Raw genomic sequence first — 9661 nt, 5'->3', positions numbered from 1 at the left:
TTTATATCTTTTTCGTTATAGCTCGGAATTAATATTATAATATATCATTGGAAAGATAATTTCAAGATCTATCCAACCACATAAGATTTGGATAAAGATTATGAGGCACGAAAATAACATCTGAACATAATCCATCTCATACAAAACAAGGATTCTTAAAAGGAGTAGTTTTATTCAATTTCAAACTCTTTGAAACATAATTATCAGTCCTAACTCCATTAAGATTTAAGAGAACATTCTAGAGTATTCTAGAAGACTATAATCAATCCTAATAGCTTTAGGAATGATAATTAATAATAGGCCCTCCTCTAGATCATTAGGCCGTAGGTAAGATCCGATTTGAGCCAAGTTTAGTATTTTGGCCATAACTTCCTCATTATTCATCGGAATTCGGCTTCTAATATATTGTTAGAAAGGTTTTTTCAAGAACGATCCAACTATACTATTATTGGACCTATATCATGGACAAAAATTAACTAGAATTCACATTTTCATAAATAGGGTAAGAAAAAAAATATTTTCAAAAACAGAAAGAAGAGATATTTTAATAAAAACATACTCATCACTAGACTTTTCACACTTTCACCTCATTCGATAATCAAATGACATGAAAGGTATTCATCACTGGGTTTATTTTTGGGGAGACACATTTGGGTGTCTAAACATGTCGTCATGACCCTTGATCACAATTATCTGATGTTCTAATCCTTTGTCAATGTCATAAAAACTTGCTTATGTGACCCTTGGTTGTCGTCACTGTGACATTGAGGTTTCGTCTTCACACATGTCGTCGTGATCTTTGATTAAGTCATTATCTTCATGGCGTCGAGGTACATGATGTTTTTATACATAATATTGAAATCGTTATGCTTAATCTCGGTGCCAAGTAACTTGTTCGTCATCACTTTAAACACTAATGTTGGATTTTTACATTTAGTCATTAATAAATTGAAAATGTGAAGTGTAAACGATGCATAAAAATATTTAGATATTGCATATGACATCAGTAAATAAATCAAGATGTAACCACATGTTTCATCACAAGAATTACTGATAAACAATTAAGAATAATAAATAGACAAAATAATAACACAAACATAAATTAATTATGTATATTACTATGTCAACAAAGATGATAAACATAACAAGTAAAACTTTAAGGCGGTAGAATCATGTCAATGACAATGCCAATTAGAAAATCAAAGTAATAATACGTTAGTGTAGATGATCAATGGAAACACAAATAAATACTTTAAGCTAGGCAACAAATTAAAGAGCATGATCATGACAATGTAAATGTAGAAACTAAATGCGGTAATATTGTGTACCACAATAATCTCGGTGACTACCACGGTTTCTGACAAGATTGATGGAAGTAAATGATATGTCTATTTTAAATAGTGTTTTACCCCCATCCCTTGGTCATAATTGGTAGTGTTTTTGGCTCTTTAGAGACACTTTTATTACTAATTGGTATTTTCTAGTGTTTTCGTAATTTTGGTTAAGTTTTGTAGGGAATTTCTCATTTAAAACATGTTCCCGGGATTTTATGAAGCGACTACAAGCATTGGTAGAGCACGACCGTTATACCGAGGCAATTTAACCGAGTAGTCAAACCCAATGGAGGAAACCCGGATTGGGCCAAAGGATCGGGGCCCAATCAAGAAGTCTAAGTTGCCCAAAGTGGCCTTGCCCGACCAAGTTGGCCACGCCCGAAGGCACGCCCGGCGGGGCAGGGCAGAAGAGCATGAATTGCCCAATCTTGCGCTTGACCGGGCGCGAGAAAAGCCCCCTGATGAAGAAAAGGCGCGCCCGATCGGGTGGTGTGGCTCCCGACCAGGCGCGTAATTTTGGAAGATAATTAAGCTAAATTTTAGTTCGTTTAAGTTTTGGATTTTTGAGTTTAATATAAATATGTTTTTGTTAAGCAAGTTTAAGACCTTTTTCTCTTAGATTTCTCTCTCTACTTAGTTTTCAAATTAGTTTTTTCTCATTGTTTTCTCTTTCTACAACTTTTCTCGTAATTCAATTCATTATTTCCGTTAACTTTGGTAACGATTTATTCTCTATTATTTTCAGTAATTTAATTTTTTTATTTCATCATGTCTTGATTAATTGCTTTGATTAGTTTAGACTTAATTATGTGTGAGTAATTTTCTTTCTTAGGTTTATGGGGATCCATAAATAATATGAAGGGGTATGTTGATTATCAATGCTTGGTTAATTTCCTATTGATTGATTTAATGCTATGCAATTAGATTACGCATGGTTTATTCGTATGAGTTATGCAATATTGATTTGAGATTCGACATATGAGAATTGATGTTTAGTCTTAGTTTCAATAGGCAGACTAATTTATAAATGGTTAAGTCGAGATTCGAGAGATGAGATTTAGATTAATACCAGTAAATTAACTCTATGATTGTAATACGTAGCGAAAACCTTTTGATCTGATTAATTGATGCATTGATGATTGATTATTATGTTTTACCCTAGAATATTATTTTTTGGTGAACCCATGCCCTAGGCTTTTATTAATTGATTTCTCCCTATTTTTATCTCCCGTAGTTTAATTCCTTATATCAATAATTTAGTTACTTTATAATTTAGATTATTTTAATTAATTAGGAATAGGTAGACTTGTTTCCCTGTGGTTCGACCCTTCTTCCCTATCTGCATAGTTAGAGGAACTTAGGAATTATTTTTGACTAGATGATAAGACTTATCCTGTCAAAATTTGGCGTCGTTGTAGGGGAGACGATTTTATTTTTATTTCTGATTATTTTTGTAGTCTAAATTAATTTCTCTTGTCTCATGGAACGCAAGTTCTTTGAGACAACTTTCTCATATTTGTTTGTTTAGTTCTGTGTTTATGCCCAGGTGTTCTAGATCAGGTTACATTCCATTCGATCCCGAAATTGAACGAGCTTTTCATAGACAGAAGAATTTTTACACGCAGATGCGAGACACTTCTGGAGGTAATCAACCTTCAGAACTCCTATCTGATTCTAGCGATTCAGAAGCCTTTTCAGAGCCTGAATCAGAGATGATGACACCACCACCTCTTCCACCTCGAAAGCTCAGCGATTATTCACAGCTGTCACTGACAGATTTTCCACACCTTACTCCTACTCCGGCCCTTGATGGGGTGCAATTTGAGATCAAACCCCAATTTATCACAATGATAGAGATGAAGCAATTTAGTGGAGCTAAAGGTGAAGATCCTAATCTTCACATTATATATTTTTGCCAATATTGTAATACCATTAGGCAAGCTGGGGTCACACAATTAAAACCAAATCAGGGAGATTCTTTTTCCCTTTTCTTTTTGTGGGAAAGCTAAATTATGGTTTAATGGTTTGAATAGAACTGCACTTGATATTTTTGACTTGGAAACTCTTGCTTTGAATTTTTATAATAATTATTACCCTGTAGAGAGAACAACTTTATTAAGGAGTGTTATTCAAAACTTTGCCCAAGATCCAGATGAAACTCTATATGAAGCTTGGGAAAGGTTTAAGGATCTACAGAGAGAATGCCCCCACCATAATCTGGCACAATGGCAGTTGATCCAAGCCTTTTTATAGTGGACTTAGAAACTCATCTAGATCAATTCTAGATTCTGCAGCTAGTGGGAGATTCATGAACCTTAATATGAAAATGCAGGTCAAGTTATCAAAGACATGGCAATTCACAATTCCCAATATGGGAATCCGAGAGGGTTTGCTAACAAAGGAAAACAAAATGTCGATTTTGTATCCTTTTTGCAGTCTCAGTTAACATTTATTTGTCATAAACTAGATAATCTTACTGCTATTCCTAACTCTATAGCTAATGTTTCTGTTGTTGCTAATAATGAAGCTTTTTGTAAAAATTATGGAATTGTAGGACATTGAGAGCAAGATTGTAGAAGTTCCATAGAGCAAGTTAATGCCTTCCAATCCTATAGGCAAAATAACCCATACTTCAACTCTTATAATCCTGGCTTCTAGAACCACCCATATCTTTCCTACCAGATTACAAATGTACAAAACCCTCCACCTCCACAACAAGCACAACAACAACCACCACCATAACAAAAATATTACCATCCTAATTCTGGCCAGAAAAACCAATCACAACCCTCCTCATCTTCTCACCCTGCTATGTAAAAAATTAGAGCAATGATTTTAAGCATGCTAAAGCACATGGAGAGTAGGGATACACAAATTGATTTGATTGTAGCTCATAATAATATCATGGACAATCAAATTGCGCAGATTTCATCTACCCTACAAATCCGTCAACAGGGAGCTCTACCATCGCAACCAATCCATCCTACATATCATGCTAATTCAATCACTCTTAGGAGTAGTTCACACTATGATGGGCCTCCTATGCCCAAGGACGATGGACCTGTTGCTAATCTAGATTCCCTTGTACCAAATGCTAATCTTACTAACCATGTAGGGCTACAACAGGAAACTAACCCTTCTAATGTTTCTTTGTAGGGTAAATCTCATGATAAGGGTGGAGATTTGCAGAGCCCAGTTATCAAGCTTCCATTCCCCAATAGACATTTGAAGAGTAAGTTTGATAAGCGATTCTGTAAGTTTTTGGAGATTATGAAAAATTTGTAGGTAACAGTTCCTTTCATTAATTTAATCACTGAGGTTCCTGCATTACTAAATTTATGAAAGATATTTTGAGTAGGAAAAGGGCCTTTGATGAGGTAGAAACTGTAGCTTTTACAGAGGAATTTAGTCCTTTATTGCAAAATAAATCCCCTCCTAAATTAAAGGATGCTTGTAGTTTTTCTATCTCTTGTCATATTGGTAATGTCTTCATAGAAAAGCATTATGTGATTTGGGTGCTAGTATCAGTGTTATGCCATCGTCTGTGTGTGCTAAGCTTAATATGGGTGATTTGAAAGTTACTAACATTACTTTACATATGGAAGACCGTTCTGTTAAATACCCCTTAGGTATTTTAGAGGATGTTCCTGTCAAAGTTGGTAAATTTTTTATTCCTGTTGATTTTGTTGTATTAGACATGGCTGAGGATACACAAATTCCCATTATATTAGGTAGGCCTTTTCTCCATACTACAGGAGCCTTTATTGATGTTAAAAATGGAAAACTAACTCTTTCTGTAGGAGACAATAATATCACTTTTAATTTAGGTAAAGTTTTAAAAGGACCTATACTAGAAGAAAATTGTTATTTAATGACATCAATTAAATATCAATGACATCAATTAAATATCAATGACATCAATAAGAATAAAAACCTACATAGGTCAAGAAACCTGAACTAAAACCTCTCCCTTCTCATTTGAAATATGTTTTTCTTGATGAGAAAGAACTATACCATGTGATCATTAGTACTGCATTTGATGACCCACAAACTTCCTTACTTCTAGATGTTCTTCGAACCCACAAAAGGCAATTGGGTACAGTATTGATGATCTCAAGGGTATTAGCCCTGATTTTTTATGCACAGGATACATTTAGAAGACAACTATAAGCCATGTATTCAACCCAAGAGGAGGTTGAATCCTAATATGCAAGAAGTAGTTAAGAAAGAGGTGATGAAATTACTTGATGCAGGTATTATCTATCCTATTTCTGACTCAAAGTGGGTAAAACCTGTTCAGGTGGTTCCTAAAAAGGGTGGGATGACTGTGATTAAAAAAGATAAAAATGAATTAATTCCCACTAGAACTGTTATAGGGTGGCATATGTGCATTGATTACCATAGATTAAATATCGCAACTAAAAAGGACCACTTCCCTCTCCCTTTTATTGATCAAATGTTTGAGAGGTTGGCTAATCATAAGTTCTTTTGCTATTTGGATGGGTATTCGAGATTTTTCCAAATTCCAATTCACCTAAAAGATCAAGAGAAGACTTCATTTACATGTCCTTTATGGTACTTTTGCATATCATAGAATGCCTTTTGGTTTATGTAATGCCTCTGCTACCTTTCAACGTTGCATGATGAGTATCTTTTTTTATTTCATAGATTCTATCATGGAAGTATTTATAAATGATTTTAGTGTGTATGGGTCTTTATTTGATGCATGTCGTGTAAATCTCGTTAAAATATTGAAAAGATGTGAAGAATGCAACTTAGTATTAAATTGGGAAAAGTGTCACTTTATGGTGACAGAGGGAGTAGTCCTTGGTCATAATGTATTTGAGAAGAGTATACAAGTAGATAAGATTAAGATTTCTGTGATTGAGCAATTGCCTCCTCCAGTCAATGTTAAGGAAATTAGAAGTTTCTTAGGTCATGCGGGGTTTTATCGTCGCTTTATCAAAGATTTTTCTAAAATTGTTAAATCACTAACTCAGCTTTTACTCAAGGATTCCCCAATTGATTTTACTGACGAGTGTTTTAAGGCTTTTCACAGTTAAAGTAAGTATTGATATCGGCGCCCATCATATCTGCACCCGATTGGACTCTCCCTTTCAGTGTGATGCAAGTGATTTCACATTAAGTGTTGTGCTAGGAGAAAGAAAGAATAAAGTTTTACATGTTATTTATTATGCACGTAAAACTTTGGATGAAGCCCAAGTCAACTGTGCCACTACGGAGAAGGTGTTTCTTGCTATTATTTATGCTTTAGAAAAATTTAGATCATATATAATTGGTTCTAAAGTCATTGTTTTTACTCACCATGCAGCTTTGAAGTATTTAATTGCCAAGGCTGAATAAAAGCCTAGGCTCCTCCGTTGGGTTCTGTTGCTCCAAGATTTTGATGTGGAGATTAAGGATAAGAAAGGTGCATAGAACGTTGTGGAAAACCACTTGTCACGAATGAGGTATGATGAGGGTATGAATTCCCTCCCTATAGATGATTCTTTCCCTCATGACCACTTGTATGCAGTTATAGAGAAACACCCTTAATATGCAGAACTCTACCCCCTGAATTTTCCTACTAACAGAAATAGAAGTTCCATTATGATGTTAAACATTATTTTTAGGATGATCCTTTTTTGTTTCGTGAATGTGCAGATGGATTATTTTGCAGGTGTGTTCCCGAATGGGAAGTTCACGGTGTTCTTACTAGTTGTCACAACTAACCGTATGGAGGATATCATAGTCCCACCAAAATGGTGGCCAAGATTAATGAGCCGGATTTTTATTGGCCCATTATTTTTAAGGATGCTAACAATTTTGTGCAGGCTTGTGACTCTTGCCAGAGAAATGGCAATATTTTGCAGCGACATGTGGTCCCTCAAAATGGAACATTAAAAGTTGCAATTTTTTATGTTTGGGGTGTTGATTACATGGGACCTTTTCCTTCTTCAATAGGTAATTGCTATATACTTGTTAAGGTTGATTATGTATCCAAATGGGTTGAGGCCATTGCTACTCCTACCAATGATGCCACGGTGGTCCATAGGATTTTCAAGAAAACCATATTTCCAAGATTTAGAGTGCCTAAAGCTATAATCATTGATGGAGGATCTCACTTTGATGAACGGAAATGGATACTGTAGGGAATATATCAAGCAACCCACACTTGAGCCCTACTGTGATCATACACTTAAGCATGGTGGTGTCTAAAGGGAAGGAAGCTAGAGTAAAAGAATCGCCAACAAGTTTAAGGAACTTATAAACCGTTCACAGGTGTAAGAAGGGTGATCCCATCGTAAGGGGTACTCTCCTTAAATGCCCTTGGCCACTTAAAAGCCTAGGACTTTACACTTGTTAGGGTGTAGTAGGATTCGATTTCCTAATTGTTTGGAGGACCTTGAATAAGAATTTATTCTATCATCACGCTTTTTTTATAAGAAACAAGTAGGAGTCGCCAATGAGTTTTAGGAAAAACTCATAAACCTCGTTCATACCTTTCTTCTATGTGGAGTTCATGGAATAATTAGCACAAATCATAAGTTTACCCATGCCCAAATTGGTCTATAAACCAGAAATGAGTTCGGGAGCGAGGGTAGTAAGATAACGCTCGTTTTAGAGGGGAATCGTCATCCTAGTCCTAGTACGGCCTCTACTAGCTCTTCTTGTTTCACGATTTCATCACCAAACAATATATGCAACGCGATACATAAAACTATGTTAGTTGATTTTATTTACAAGCATTAATTTACGTAGGAATTACATTGCAAAAGTCGTTATTCTTATTTAATAATATTCGTAATTGAACAATAAATAAACAAGATTCGCCTTAGCTTAAGTGATCAACCAAAAATTATTTAATTCAATTCTTGTCTTTATTTAACGCAAGATACTATGTGGAATTGATTAATTAATTATTTTAAAAGTGATCAAACAACACTAATTAATTAAAGTCTTTTTAAACATGAAAAATAAAGGTCATTTAACTAAGTGCTTGGGAATTTACCACTTCTCTTTGCTAGATCTCTGTTTAGAACACTTATGGACACCTTCTTGTTGGGGAACCTCAATCGTAGTAACAAAGTATTGAAATGGTTAGTGTGCAGGACAAGAGGGCTAGGTTGCACAAGTTATTTCGCCAGAATTGTTGGTTAATTTCTTTCTGTTCAAGCCTCAGTTTAAGCTCTAGATAAGGATTAGGTTTAGGGTTTCTAGCAATCTGCTGTGGCAGGTGTCATGCGCAACAGATGAAGTTGTGCGCGACAACCCATCGCAAGTTATAGAGTTGCGCTGCTATGTGCTGCGCAACTATTGGTCTTGCGCGCGGCTTTATGGTAAGATTCGATTTTATATTTTCTGTATAATTTCCGAATAATGACAAATCTTCTGCAGCGCAACTCTGAAAGTTGCGCTGGGTGTCGCGCGCAACTAAAATAGTTGCGCACGGCAGCCCAGCGCGACTTTGTGAGATGCGCGAGGCTTTTTCTGAGGCAGCACTAAGTTTTAACCTAGGCGCTCCTAAATCCGTCATTATTAGGGTTTAAGCACGGGATTAAGCCTAATTATGATTGGGTTTAGTTAATTGGATCTTTGTTTAGGGTTTTGTTTAATTTGGGCTAGTCTTTTGTGTTTTGTGGCTTAACAAGTTATTCATAAGTATTCTTAAATTTGATCCAACACGAAGATGGCTTTATTTATCGTCATTGCACTTCCTGTCGAGACAGGAGGGCAAAAGTAGATGTCTACATTTAGCCCCCACTTTTATCGAGTCTAGAATAGACGATGATCAAAGTAGTCAAGGAAATAAATCCGAGACTCATTCTGCGAAATTCTTCAACGATAGAGAATCTTTTAGTAATGTTTAAGGATGTCGAAACAATCCTTGGTTTGCTAAGTGTTTTAAACAAGTAGCTATTAAGGCTAGAAAAATTCCTTCATAGTCTTAACGCGCTAAAGAATCTAGATTGATCCTTTGCAATCATAGAATGCTCTTACAAGTAAAAGTATTCTAGTGATGTCAGGTCATGAGAAGAAATCGGTTTTAAAAGAATAAAAGGGGAGGATTTCCTCTCAATCGTGTCATCGTTGGTCTAAACTCCCTCGATATTTCATTGAAACTTTAGCCTGACTTTAACAAAGTAAAAGATGAAAAAGGGGGTTTTCGGTATTAGTGCCGAAAGGGTCCGGTATTCTAGCCGGGTCCGGTATTCGAGCCAGACGTCCATAAGATAGATATACATGTCTCAGGACTGGAGGCATATATCCAAACTCAGTGAGAGGGAAGAAAGTTAGCAACTCTCTCATCAGTTTTATCCACAAGA

General features: G+C 35.6%; 1 non-coding gene across 1 annotated transcript; it reads right to left on the bottom strand.

The window, feature by feature from the left end:
- Positions 1-3446: 3446 nt before the first annotated feature.
- On the bottom strand, positions 3447-3553 carry LOC145625979 (small nucleolar RNA R71). Its single transcript, XR_014110868.1, has one exon. It is a non-coding gene; the product is annotated as a small nucleolar RNA R71 (small nucleolar RNA).
- Positions 3554-9661: the final 6108 nt, after the last annotated feature.

Source organism: Chenopodium album, chromosome 3, assembly GCF_948465745.1.
Source record: "Chenopodium album chromosome 3, dcCheAlbu1.1, whole genome shotgun sequence".
Taxonomy (NCBI): domain Eukaryota; kingdom Viridiplantae; phylum Streptophyta; class Magnoliopsida; order Caryophyllales; family Amaranthaceae; genus Chenopodium; species Chenopodium album.
This window is presented reverse-complemented; position numbering and strand designations above follow the sequence as displayed.